The sequence below is a fragment of the Malaclemys terrapin genome, chromosome 14 (genome assembly GCF_027887155.1).
Source record: "Malaclemys terrapin pileata isolate rMalTer1 chromosome 14, rMalTer1.hap1, whole genome shotgun sequence".
In the NCBI taxonomy this organism is placed as follows: Eukaryota; Metazoa; Chordata; order Testudines; family Emydidae; genus Malaclemys; species Malaclemys terrapin.
The window spans coordinates 41,111,626-41,125,894 of NC_071518.1; the positions used below are offsets into that span (position 1 = coordinate 41,111,626).

General features: G+C 46.7%; 1 protein-coding gene across 1 annotated transcript in view; it reads right to left on the reverse strand.

The window, feature by feature from the left end:
- The window catches only part of HYDIN (HYDIN axonemal central pair apparatus protein), a 376,996-nt gene that overhangs the window by 200,969 nt on the left and 161,758 nt on the right, over positions 1–14,269 (reverse strand). The window lies entirely within an intron of this gene.

Consider the following 14,269-nt stretch of genomic DNA (forward strand, 5'->3'; position numbering starts at 1 on the left):
ATGTGAGATCCTGCTCTGTCTTCCCCTTCCTCAGGTGTCCCTTTCTGTCCTACCCCCACCCATGGCTTGTCACCAGATCCCGAAATCAACTGCATCAGCCCATCTAGTTCTACTCAGCCTGTGACGGACCAGTGAAGGAGAGGAACCTGACCAGACCAGCCAGATGATGTCCCTGACCAGGCAGATGAGCTGGAATCTAGAGCAACAGCTGTTATGCCCAAACTGCCAGTCCAAAGCACCATCCAAGACTGACCTGCTGCCCGGTAGCCTGAGAACATAAACAAAAGCCGTATTTCCCCCTCCCTGTTACTACCCTATCTCTTCTCTCCCTTTTGCATCTGTTTTGTCAAAAAGCAGGAAGGTTACTATTGTTCCCCGACTCAAAATTGAACGGAACTAATCCTTTCCTCTCCACTAAGGAGGACTGTTTGACAGCATGAGAGACACTAACCGATATTCACCCTTTCTAAAAAGAGATTTTGATACGTTTGGATTTTTGTTTTACATAGCCACTCAATTTCAGTTTCAATCCCTTTTGCCTTATTTGATTCCTTTCCTTTTGTGTATTTCAATCAATACATTTCTAACTTCTGGCATGACTTTGCTGGTGTGCTTGCCATGGTACTATGCAGGCCACGGTCTCTATATACCAAACCCCAGACCTTCTTTAAAACTCTTTTGTGTTGGACAGTTTCAGGCTCATGTTAACACTTTAGATCAACTATATGGGCCCAAAGAGCCAAAATTAATACAACAGGACCCAGGAGATAGAACCTTTCACCTGCAAGTCACTATTTCAAATTCAGCTCATGTCAGCAGTGACCGCAAGCGATTACCATCTGATGGCTTATGGCCTATGTGAACTCTATGAAATTGGTTTGATGGTCCTGTTCCAGTTCCTAGGGGAAATAACCAGATTAAAAAAAAAAACCCACAACCTCCACCACTGACACTAATTAGCATCCTTGCTGTCACGGTAGGCAGAGGGGCCACGGACTAAATGAGCCATGGAATCGGAACCCCCTGCTGCTGCAGGGGTTACTTAGTTTGACAATAAAGCTGTAAACTAAAGGAATGACTCTGCAAAACCAACTAAGCAAAATCCAGATGCAGCCAGCAAGGTCTTTTCTCAAGAGTTAGGCTGTGGTTTTCAAAGGCATCTAAGGGACTTTGGCATCCAATTTCCAGTGAATTTCAATTGGACTAATTCTCTCAGGCTTTGGAGAATCCAAGTCGTCCAGGTTTATGACAAAACAGTACGTTAGTTAACGATTAGAAAGGAAACCAAAACTGAGCCCTGTGATCCGAGTTTCCCAAGTACTCTCCTCCTTCTGTCTCCTAAGTAGCCCTTCTCAGAGACCTGCCCTTGAAGGCTTGTGCGATGAGGGTGGTAGAAACTGAGCTGAGTTTTTCATAGGAGGCCAGATAGTGACAAGGACCGCGTCAGAGTTGCCCTGCGATAGACACATTTTAATTGGCTCTTGGCCAGTGCTAGGATAAGCTCAAGATGGAATGCAGATAAACCCTAAACATCATAGCTGTATCGGAGAGGGTCTGTGGGCCATTTGTGAACTCTGAGATTTATTCAGAAGGACCCATGCAGGTCGTTTCCACCAGCATCATCCTTAGGCTCCTGTTTTAAGAGAGACTAACTGTCCTCAACAGAATCCCTCAGTGAGCTGTCTCGACAGCTGGGGTAGAAGACACAATCTCCAGCATCTTTTAATTGTACATTTGTGTTTTACTGCTCTGAATAATGCTAAAAGAGGGAAAGGCCATTAAACATGGTCTAGGAGATCCAGAAGGACTCACTCACAACCACCTGAAACAACATGGGAACTATTGGAGAACAGCATTTTTATGAAAAGCCGGGATTTGCTCACTGCTTGAAATGGACTGAAATGCTGTTTGCTTCAAGTGAGATCAGCTCTACTGAGTTTCCGTCCATCAGCCGTGGAGCTCTAACATTATGACAGCCAACTAAATGGAGAAATACATCAGAAAACAAAACAGCATATCAAAGTGCAGGAGCATTGAAAAGGATTCCAAATAACCTCCCCACACAGTTTTAGGGTACTGGGGAGAGGGTGTCTAAGGAAGTGGGCAGAGCCAGATTTTAACTGAAAAGTGAAAATGATCCCATGGAATGAGTGTTTGGGGCTGTGCTGGTTTCTGACAGAGCGGACGGGCTGCTCCCCAGTTCTGTGACAGGTCTGCTGCAGACCTGGGGCTTTACAATGACATTAAATACATTACACTGGCAACATTAACAAACTCAGTCCGATCCAGCTGATTTGCAGCTCCCCACAGCCTCAGGGAGAGGAATCCTTAAAATAGAACCGCAAAGCAAGAGGAGACAGCATAGCAGAGGACGGTCTGTTATGTCTAGTTCCAGTGCCATGCTTCACTGTCTACATAAGGATGGATGCAGATCTAATTACCGGACCCACTTTGCTCCTGCACCTGCTGCCCTCTCTCAGATACAGTCTACTCTTTATTCTTTGGCTTTTGGATCGTGTGTTCCATAACTCTGCTGCTTGGACAGCTACCAGGGTGTTATCTGCCTCTTGTTTCAGATTCCAGGACCTTGTGTTTGGATGTAAAAAAAGCCAAAATCATTCTGGGATGTATTAGCAGGAGTGGTGTAAGTAAGATACGACAAGTAATTCTTCCTCTCTACTCTACGCTGATTAAGCCTCAACTGGAGCATTGTGTCCAGTTCTGGGTGCCACGTTTCAGGAAAGATGTGGACAAACTGGAGAAAGTCCAGAGAAGAGCAACAAAAATGATTATTGGTCTAGAAAACATGACCTATGAGGGAAGATTGAAAAAATTGGGTTTGTTGAGTCTGGAGAAGAGAAGACAGAGGGGACATGATCATAGAATCACAGGACTGGAAGGAACCTTGAGAGATCATCTAGTCCAGTCCCCTGCACTCATGGCAGGACTAAGTATTATCTAGACCATCTAGGTGTCAGGGATGGTCTAGATAATACTGTCAGGATGGTTAAGCACTGGAATAAATTGCCTAGTGTGACAGGGTCAGGCCAGATGGCTACAGAAGAGCGATAGAAGGCAGATATATTAGTCCCAGATTAAGTAGATCCCTTTTCCCCGGGTAAGGTAACAGGGGCAGTTCCAGAACAAGCAGGAACTTGCTGGAACCAGTTAAGGCGGGCAGGCTAATTAGGACACCTGGAGCCAATTAAGAAGCTGCTAGAATCAATTAGGACAGACTGGCTAATCAGGACACCTGGTATAAAAAGGCTCTCACTCCAGTTAGTGAGGTGTATGTGTGTAAGGAGCTGGGAGTGAGAGGACGTGCTGATGGAGGACTGAGGAGTATAAGCATTAACAGACATCAGGAGGAAGGTCCCGTGGGGAGACTAAAGAAGGTGTTGGGAGGAGGCCACGGGGAAGTAGCCCAGGGAGTTGTAGCTGTCATGCAGCTGTTCCAGGAAGCATTCTAGACAGCTGCAGTCCACAGGGCCCTGGGCTGAAACCCGGAGTAGAGGGCGGGCCCGGGTTCCCCCCAAACCTCCCAATTGACCTGGACTGTGGGTTCTACCAGAGGGGAAGGTCTCTGGGCTGTTCCCCAACCCACATTGTGAATCTCTGAGGCAAGAAAATCCACCAATAAGCGCAGGACCCACCAAGATAGAGAAAGAGCTTTGTCACACTAGGGAGGTTGTGTAATCTCCATCATTGGAGATTTTTAAGAGCAGGTTAGACAAACACCTGTCAGGGATGGTCTAGATAATGCTCAGTCCTGCCATGAGTACAGGGGACTGGACCAGATAAGTTATCGAGGTCTCTTCTAGTCCTACAATTCTATGATTCCATGTGAACACCACAACTCTAGCATTCCCATTGAAATGCATGGGTGCTAAAGAAATCTGTGAATAAAACGGTAACCATTGCTCACTCCCCCGGTCAGACCACAGATGATGCATAAAGCCTTCTGCACCTTCTCCAAAGCATTACTGACCAAATGCATTCACTTCTTTTAAGCTCTTGATCATTTAAAATCAATGACTTGAAGACATCGCACCATAGAAGCCAGGAGAAGCCCAGCTTGTTCCCGCCATCCCTCTCCACCTCTCCTACAACCATTACACATCTGGTCACTAGCACTAGGGAAATCCAGTAGGGTGCAGCAAAACAGAGACTATTCTATTAGCACTTTCTATTTCAAGCCGGAAGACATTAGGTTTAGATTGACAGTAATGTTCAATCTATTTTCTGATTCATGCTGACACAAGGTAGCTGGCCTGAAAAGGAGACCTGATAGCTTTGCTGTAGAAGTGAATCTGCGAGACTATCAGATGTAGCTTATTTATCAATGCTTGGCGCAAAGTCAGGCAGCACATAGTTTTTGTGGTACAAACACTGAGGAATAGTGATGGAATGGATAGATGAAGGCAGCTGTGTGCACTTCCCACCATAACACAACACAGACCCACAGTGCTCCAGCAGCCCTATGGCTGACCGCTTCAGAGAGGGGACATTAACTCTGGATAAAAACGATTTGCATAACATACTAATTAGTTTGGTGCAGGTCCAAAGGAAGGACCTAGTGTTAGTGAACAGGACACTACAATGACAGGAAAAAAATGACGAAGACGTATAGGGCCAGACTCACTCCAGTATCTGTGTTGGCTTCTGCCAACATAAATCCAGGGCGTGGCCAAAGAGACAGAAAATTTGCTACAGGAAGGAGAGGTCACAACTTCCCCACCCCACACAGTGCCTATAGAATTTCAGTGCAGCCCCCCTCTGCCCCCCCCAAAATGGATATTAATAGCCAGGAAGAGGTCATGACCAGCACAACTGGAGCAATTAACATCCTCAACCAATGAGGTTCCTGTGGCGCTCCAGCTGTAACTTAAAGTGCTCCCAAGCAAGGCTGGCAGAAGCAATGCCACCTGCCCTCTCTCAGAGAAGGAGGCCAAACTTGCAGTCAGAAATAATTTACACCACCCCAAACCACGCACGGACCACCACATTTGGCAATCATTGCCTCAAGGGGAAGGGTTGGCATTAGAACTGGAGAGAGCAGGAACCAGAGGAGTGGGCTGATGTAGCTCCATTTGGTGTGAGAGGTGCAGATGGGAATGTGGGGGGGGGGGTGCAGGAGCTCCCATTTGGTGGGACTGGGTATGTGTGGGGGGGTGCAGGAGTCAGGGAGGGCAGGGGGCTGGGTATGTGGGGGGGGTGCAGGAGTCAGGGAGGGCAGGGGGCTGGGTGTGGGGGGGGGCAGGAGTCAGGGCAGGGGACTGGGGGTGTGGATGCTCCCTGCCCCACCCCGACCCTGAGAGGCTCACGGCAGGGAGTGGTATGTGTAGGGGGAGTGCAGGGGCCCCACCTTTGCTGTGCGGGGGCCCCACCTTTGCTCTGCCCTGCCCCAATTCCACTCCCTTCCCCAAGGCCATGCCCCTGCCTCTTCTCTGCCTCCTCCCCAGAGTGCACTGCGGCCCCGCTCCTCCCCCTCCCTCCTGGAGCGCCCTGGACGCTGGCAAACAGCTGTTTGGTGGTGGGGGCAGTTCTGAGAGGGGAAGGGGCGGGAACATGGCGTGCTTGGGGAAGGAGGTGAGGAAGGGGGGAGCTTGGCTGCCGGTGCAGGCGGAGCCTGCAGCAGGCGCCGGCAGGACCAAGCTTCTGCCCCCGCAGCTGCCCAGCCCTGGGGCCCCTTGTCATTGCAGGGCCCGGTGCCAGGGTACCCTGTGTTTTACTGTAAATCCGCCTCTGCCTGCAGATATCAACAACAGTCTACTGCAGGTCTGGAGGACTTTTCAGAGAATTTGACAGGAGGTCTTTCAAGCAGAACTAAAGATGTCTGTTAACTAACTCACCTGACTTGTATTTTTTATGTCCAGACAACATAAAATTACTCCTACCAAACTTTGTGAATAAGGCCTGGTATACACTGGGGGAGGGGGAATTGATCTAAGTTACGCAACTTCAACTATGTGAATAACGTAGCTGAAGTTGACGTACTTAGATCTACTTACCGCGGTGTCTTCACTGCTGACGCTCCCCTGTCGACTCTGCCTGCACCTCTCGCTCCGGTGGAGTACCGGAGTCGACGGGAGAGTGCTCGGGTGTTGATTTATCGAATCTTCACTAGACACGATAAATCGACCCCTGATGGATCGATCGCTCCGGAAGTAAGTGTAGATATGCCCTTAGTTAAGGCAGGTGCTAAGAAGCTAATTCCTGACACTATATAGTTGGGTGGTCACCAGAGGCAACTAAGCTCTACCAGAAATTCATATCTGCTGGTAATGCCCAAGAGGCCATTCATAAAAACAAGGAACTCAGTCAATTGCAGGACCAAACCAGGTACGATTGATGGAGAGAGACAGTCACAAAGATTCATTCTAGTTGGAAAGCCTGGCAGACCATCAAAAACTATCTGGCGATTCCAGCCTTGGCAAAAATGAATTTCCAGTCACCGCAAACACTATTGCATCCCAGCTAGTGGCTAATAGTTGTACACAGAACTTGGACAAGTCTTTCAGCCCTGTGGTCAAAATTGAGGTCACAGAAGTGGCAAGCTCCTAGTGTGGATTCAAACCTGATGTCTCCCTTTTCAGACAAAGGGCTGTACCAGGCCATAAAGCTTATGGGAACAGGAAAGGCTCCATGCCAGGATAACCTTCATCTGGAGTTCCTTCTTCATGTAGGCCCAAAAGTTGGCTGCTCTGTTTCTTTAATTGATATTTCCAGGGCAACTGCATCCAAAAAGTCTAACCCATGGCAAAGGTCATAGTTATTCAGAATCCAGGAAAACTGCTGGAAGATCCTAAGAGCTACCAACCCATCTCTCTCCTTTATGTTACATAGAAGCTGATGGATAGCTTGATTCTGATGTGCATCAACCAGGTTATCGAACCACAACAGCCTTCATTTGAGGACATTGTTCAGGCTGGCTTCATTTGAGGACATTGTACCCAAGATAAAGTAATTCACTTAACACAAAACAAAAGATGCCTTTGAGAATGTGGGTGCTGTTCTGGTGGACTTGTCAGCCACATATGACACTGTCTGACACGTGAGGCTGAACACCAAGTTGTTGCAGACTATTCCCGATAAGCTCAGGGCGTGGTTCATTATGGAAATGATAATGAATCAGAGCTTCATCTTGCAAGGTAGAGACAAAGTTAGCCAACTTAGGCAGCTCCATAATGGACTCCTACAAGGATCCATTCTAGTTACTCTCCTTGTCAACATATATACGTATAACCTATCAGTAGCTAAGGCAAGTATATATATGTGGATGACATCTGTCTCTCTGATGTGGGTAACAATCTACACAATAACAAGGGGTCACTTAGCCAGGACATAATGTTCTGGCCACCTACCTCTCTCAGTGGAGATTTATACTAAGTGAGTCTAAGACGATGGCCACAACCTTCCATTTGAGCGATTGTCTACTGTGACGAAGCGGGAGGTTCTCTTGTTTTTTCAATAGTTTGCTTGCAGAGGGTGTGGGACTCAGTTTCCCTGTTTGTTACTGGTTTAAGAGATGGTGGGAGAGGGAGTTTGTTGTTACAGAGAGCCAGCGGTGGCACTTGGGACCCTGGACAATGTCTTGGAGAATGAATACCCCAGCAACTGGTGACCTGGTGACTGGGAGGCCCAGCTCAGAGTCACAGCCTGTTCTGGCCAGTGGAAGGACAAAGGACTGAGGGGAGAGGACCTCCGTGTCCTGACCAGCTAGTTCCAGCCATTGGGGAAACAAAGGACGGATGATAGGAGAGGCTGAGAGGAGAGGAGGTCCATTCAGCCTGTTTACCTGGGACAGAAGACAAAGGACAGAGGTGGGGCTTGGGGGAAGGTGATATGGATGCCCAGCTGGAAGGAGGGGGTTTCTGGACTGGGGAGAGAGCAGCCGGAGCCCACCTGGATTCAGGAGAGACCTAGATGTACTGTGCTGAGGGTTGCTAGGCCTGAGGGCCCAGAGAGTTTCTTATGCTGTGTTCAGATATTCAATAAATCCTCCTGTTTTACGCTGGCTGAGAGTCACTCCGGTCCAGATATCAGGGTTGCATCATTCTCTCTGGGAGTGGAGGCCTTAGGAGTCCAGAGCGAGTGGACTCCCTGAGGGGGCCGACGGCGAGAGACAGGCATGCTGAAGGCTCAGAGAGGTGTGGTTCCAGGAGGTGGAGGGGCCTACAGCTTAACCCTCAGAGAGTGGACCCCTGAGAAGGTCTGTCACACTGAAGGGGGTTCTTCCCAGGGACCGTACGGAGCCATGAGAGAGCACGAGTCCTGTGAGTCCATGACAACTGGTCAATCAACCCTTTACAGTTTGTGGTGAGGATCACCCATTCCCTTTCCAGCCAGTTGTCACTTACTTCAGAGTCAAATTGGACCACAGTCTAAGGTACCAGTTTCATTTAGTATGTTGAAAGAAAAAGTTCACCTCCCACACTGCCTTGGTCCACAAGCTAGCAGGAACCTTCTGAGCAGTAGAGGCAAATGTTCTACAAACCTCAGTCCTGGCACTGTTATTTACTCCAGTGGAATATTGTGCAGCAGTTTGGGGCAGAAATCAGCATATGCATCTCATTGATTTGGAGCTGAACATAGCCACCTATAGACTCTGACTTTAAAGGTCAGAAGGGACCATCATGATCATCTAGTCTGACCTCCTGCACATTGCAGGCCACAGAACCTCACCCACCCACTCCTGTAACAGACCCATAACCTCTGGTTGAGTTACTGAAGTCCTCAAATCATGGTTTAAAGATTTCAAGTTACAGAGACTCTGCCATTTACACTAGTTTAAACCTGCAAGTGACCCATGCCCCATGCTGAAGAGGAAGGAGAACCCACCCCCACCGCCTCCATGTCTCTGCTAAGCGGACCTGGGAGGAAATTCCTTCCCGAGCCCAACTACGATGATCAGTTAGACCCTGAGCATGTGGGCAAGACCCACTAGCCAGACATCTGGGAAAGAATTCTCTGTAGTAACTCAGAACCCTCCCCATCTAGTGTCCCATTACCTGCCATTGGAGATATTTGCTGCTAGAAGTCACAGATCGACTACATGCCATTGTCGGAAGTTTCATCAGACCATCCCCTCCACAAAATTATCAAGCTCAGTCTGGAAGTCAATTAGATTTTTGGTCCCCAATACTCCCCTGGGAAGGCGGTTCCAGAACTTCACTCCTCTGATGGTTAGAAACGTTCCCCTAATTTCAAGCCGTATTATTAGTAGTGGTCTTAGCCACACATTCACACCTAATTTGTATGTGTTGGCTCATACAGCTCCCTCAAAACTTCAGTGAGATGCTATCACCCTTAAAACTGCCTGGAGGGCTATGACAGATGAAAACATCTGGCTGCATGTAAGGCTGAGTAAGGCTCCAACAGGTGCCAATAAGCAATGCAAACTTCCCAAAAGAAGAAAACACCTGCAGTTTTTTGACTTGCCATGATGGTCTTCACAAATTCCTTCTAAAGTGGCTGTTCATGCACTCCTGTCTAGTGCTGCCAGCCCCGTGCCAGTCCTGGATGAACAGCAGCATATCAGGGTTGATAGCTATGTTCTCGCCGCATGGCAGCAACTCTGGGATAGAGAAGCAGGTGTGCTGACAAACTTCAGAAGTCCTGATTTCCATCCTTTTGTTTGCAATCTGGGAAGCAGATCCTGGACGAGGCTTCCCAGGCTGCTGACTGGAACAGCCAGAGTGGACGACAATGCAGAAATTTGGCTCAGCCCATTCTTCACAGTAGGGCTGCAGGGTAGCGATGCAGCCAGGCAAACATGTGCTGGAGGAGTGCACAGTTAGAAAACATCTGACTACCCTCAATGATGGAGCAATCAGATGGCTGAACAACCTAGATCAACCTTTTTTCATATGCAGACCCCTAAAATATTTCAAATGGAGGCGTGGACCCCTTTGGAAATTTTAGACTTAATCTACAGACCCCCAGGCATCCATGGATCACAGGTTGAAAACCACTAATCTAATGACTTGTAATGCATGCAAAAGAAGAATGTGCTAATCATCATAGCCCAGGAGGGGGTACTGGTGGGGATCTGTTACAGACCACTGAATCTAACCAGAAAACAGGATGAGTTACTCCTTAAACACCTATCTATAATGTGTGGAAAGAAAAATGGTGTTATGTGGACTTCCAGTTGGGAGACATATGCAGGAGTATATGTCTCATGCAGCCAGCAGTAAAACATCATTGGAAGTTTTAAAAATTATGAATGATAACTTTGTAACCCAAAGAATTGCACCCAACATGAGGTATGACAGATAAAAACCAGAGGCTGCTGATTGCTTAGGGTCCAGTGATCATAACCTGCTTACATTCAATAAGGGCAATGAGAACAGTCCCAAATCTATCTAATTTCCCAAAGCTGAAGAAAGTTATGAGCAAAATTGATTGGTAGGAAAATTTTCAACATAAAAATGTGAAAGAAAATTGAGTGTTCTTTAAGAAGAGTTTATTAGATGACCAAAGAGACAAGATTTAACAATTGAGAGAGACGACTACTTTGACTAAAAGCCCATCTTGGTTCAGTGACCAAGTGAAGACAGCAATTAGAAATTAAAAAGCAATATGGGCTCAATGGAAAAAGTACAAACTGTATACAATTATTATACACTGGAAGTTATGAAGTGCAGAAAATTGATAAGGGACATGAGTTGGGAGCCATGACACTCAGTTCAGTTATAGCCAGCTAATTAGAAGGATTTGGTCACTCTTTTCAGGGCCTTGCACCAGTGAAACAGAATTTTGGCCCTTCAAATCCAGCAGTGTTTAGTTATTCTTACCAGTCCATCTACCCAGAGTGACTACATTCTCTCAGGTGGGATTTTTAAATGAGGTGGCAATAGGCCCCAGTCCAACTACAATACAGCTTTCTTGCATGAAGCAACCTTTTCACACCCGCCCCCCCACCACCACCACCACCAGTGAGGGCTATGACAGTGAATGAAGAGTGGCCAGTTCAGAGTCTGAACAACATGAATCAAAGTAACTTCTAGACAATTACAAACACAATGCCCAGATTACCAGGTACGGTCTGATCCTGAAGGACTATCACTGCTAGCCGCAGTTCTTAAAGAAGAGTGAAAAGAACAATGGAGACGAGCACAACAGTGACAGCAGAGTCTAATGCAGAGCCAGTGCTAGGCATAATTGCTTAGGGCTGCGAGCAGCTCAAGGAGGCCGTCGTTAGTTATTAGTAGGTGTCCTGCTTAGGGCCTCCAATGGGCTAGCACCATCACTCTAATGGGACATTAGCCTGGCAGGGAGATACAGTCCAACTTTCAGTTGCACAATGGTCCCAACCTTCAGAGTGGCTGCTCCACAACACCCACCTTCTCCTACCAGGGGAGAGGACAAAACCTTCCTCAGAGAGTAGACCACATGCAATTCAACGTATCACTAGGCAACAAAACATCGTAACCAATGAGGCCCTCATCTTATCAACACACAAAGCCCTAGGCTTAAATCCAGAAATACTGGCTGCACTTCTAAAGACGGAGAGACCTAGTGCAGAAAAGAGAAACAGCTCCTTTCACTGCAAAGATTAGACATAGGAGCTTCCTCTTAGGAACCCCAGAAACACCATTGTAACAGGGTGGTGGCTTCTAGGACCCTGAATCAGAATGGGGTGGAGCTACCCTAAGCTCCGGCACTAGAATCCTAAGTGAAGATGCGAAGCAGTTACTGCTGACTTACGCCGATAGGTGGATCATGTTAGCTCCACCCAGGATGAGAAGTTGGAGAGTCTCTCTGAGACAAAGAGAATTAGGCATTGAGACAGAGATGCTCCTGCAAGCAAATCCTAGGAGCAGCCCGAGAAGAAGGACGGTCTTGTGGTTAGAGCACCCAACAGGGATCTGGGTTCAATTCCTATCCCTGCTACAGGCTCCCTGTGTGACCATGTACAAGACACTTATTATCTTCCTTTCTTTCTTGTCTAGTTAAACTGCAAGCTCTTTGGGATAGGGGCGATCTCTTATGATGTGTTTGTACAGCACCTACCACAATGATGCCTCGATCTCCGTTCGGCCCCTCTAGGCACTACTGGAATACAAATAAATGGCAGCAGCAGCAGCTCTGGGGAGCAGTTAAGATTTATTTTTATTTTTATCGGAGCTACCAATAAAACCAAACCCAGGAAAATTTAAGTTTGCAGCCAAAGGGCCTGCTTCATCACCCACTCAGATCAATGGAAAGACTCCTATTGCCTTCACTGAGGGTTGGGTCAGGTCCAGAGATGTGGTATACAAATGGCACAGCAATCAACTGATCAAGTTGACTAGCTTCAGGATTCACACCCTGCAAAATTCTGTCCTCTGGCAAGTTTTAGAAGGTCATTTCCTTACTCATTAGAGAGACAGGCGAATGTACCCCATCATGTACCCCAAACAGAAGGTGACTGTCCACAACATTTTGGAATTTGGCAGGATAAAGGCATGTCCCACTGGGCCAAGAACCATCCTCAGATGCACCCACACTCTCCCAATGAACAGTCCTGGCGTTTTTAGCCTTTGCTCAAATGGTGCAAAATGTTCCCCTCCGTTTCAGCATCCTGGAGCGTATTGAGGATAGAAGCGGATCTTGGCATTAGGCAATTTGAACATATCCATTGGTTGCAGGAACCTCATTAGCTTGCTCCATAGCAGGCAATTTGCACAGCAAAGTAGAATTATCTACTGAGATGAGGTTAGTGTAGGTCTTTCTTATTGATAGTCTCTCCTAACTGCTCACAGAGTAGTCAGCTCACAAAGGAAGGGTCTAGCTGGGTCAACCTGCTATTGTCATCATGCTCTAATTCCATCAGGATTCCTATGGCCTGAAGCTGACATGCATTCATCTCCGTTTTACCTTTGCAGAGATAGTAATACTTAGCATTTCATAGATTCATAAAGCTTAAGGGCAGAAGGGACCATTAAAGCATCATATACAGTATAGAGCACCTTCTACCGTCAAAGCACTCTACACATTCACCAATTAACCCCCATATTGTCCCCAGGAACGAGTTCAGTATTATGCTCATTTTATAGGTGGGAAACTAAGGAAGAGAACTGAAGTGGCTTATTCATGGCCCTAGAGAGAAGATTAGATCTCAAATTCCTGGCTCCCAGTCCAGGACTAGACCATTGGTTCTCAACCTTTGCAGACTACTGTACCCCTTTCAGGAGTCTGATTGGTCTTACGTACCCCCAAGTTACACCTCACTTAAACTCCTTACTTACAAAATCAGACATAACAATACAGAAGTGTCACAGTGCACTAGTACTGAACAATTGCTGACTCATTTTGTCTGTATGAAATTGTAATTTGTACTGACTTTGCTAGTGTTTTTATGTAGCCTGTCATAAAACTAAGCAAATATCTAGATGATTGATGTACCCCTGGAAGACCTCTGCATAACTCCAGGGATACATGTTGAGAACCACTGACTTAGACCATTCCTCTCTCATCTAACATGCCACATACTCACACTAGCGTTGTCCCAAAATCCAGACTTTTGGAGTCTGCAGCATTTAAGCCTTTAGGTCACATTTTCAGATACTCTCTAATTTTGCAGGCACAATAAATCGATGGTGGAAAAGTTAGAGGTGCACAATTGCACGTATATGTGCATAAATGACTAAACTGAGTGTGCAAATCAGTGCATGTGGCTAATCAGGTGCTTCAATAAATAATTATTTTTCTTCACATATCTCTGCAACTTCTTTACAGAAGTGTTTTTGCTAATGACTTAATGGCCAGAGAGATTCCCCCGAGACTGAGCTGTGCCTTATGGGAGGAGGTGCTGTCCTTGTTTTTACTTGGATGTTTTCTTCTTTGAAATACACACAAAAACCAATGAATGTTATAGAGAAGGCAGACTGAGTCCTGCTATTTACCTTCCCTCCTAATGCATGAGCAAGGGGACATGCTATGAAACTGAAAGGCAGCACATTTAAAACTGGTAAAAGGAAATACTGTTTTACACAAGGCATAATTAACCTGTGGAACTCACTGCCACAAAGTATCAGTGAGGCCAAGAGCTTAATAGGATTTTAAAAAAATGAGAATAATTATTATTAAGAATAATATACTCAGCTCTTTTAATCAGTAGATCTCAAAGTGCTTTCCACAGGAAGGTCAGTGGAACAGACTGGGAAACTGAGGTACAGAAAGGTGAAGTGATTTGCCCAAGGTCACTCAGCAGGCCAGTGGCAGAGCCAGGAAGAGAACCCAGGTTTCCTGAGTCCCAGTCCAATGCTCAATCCCCAGTTAC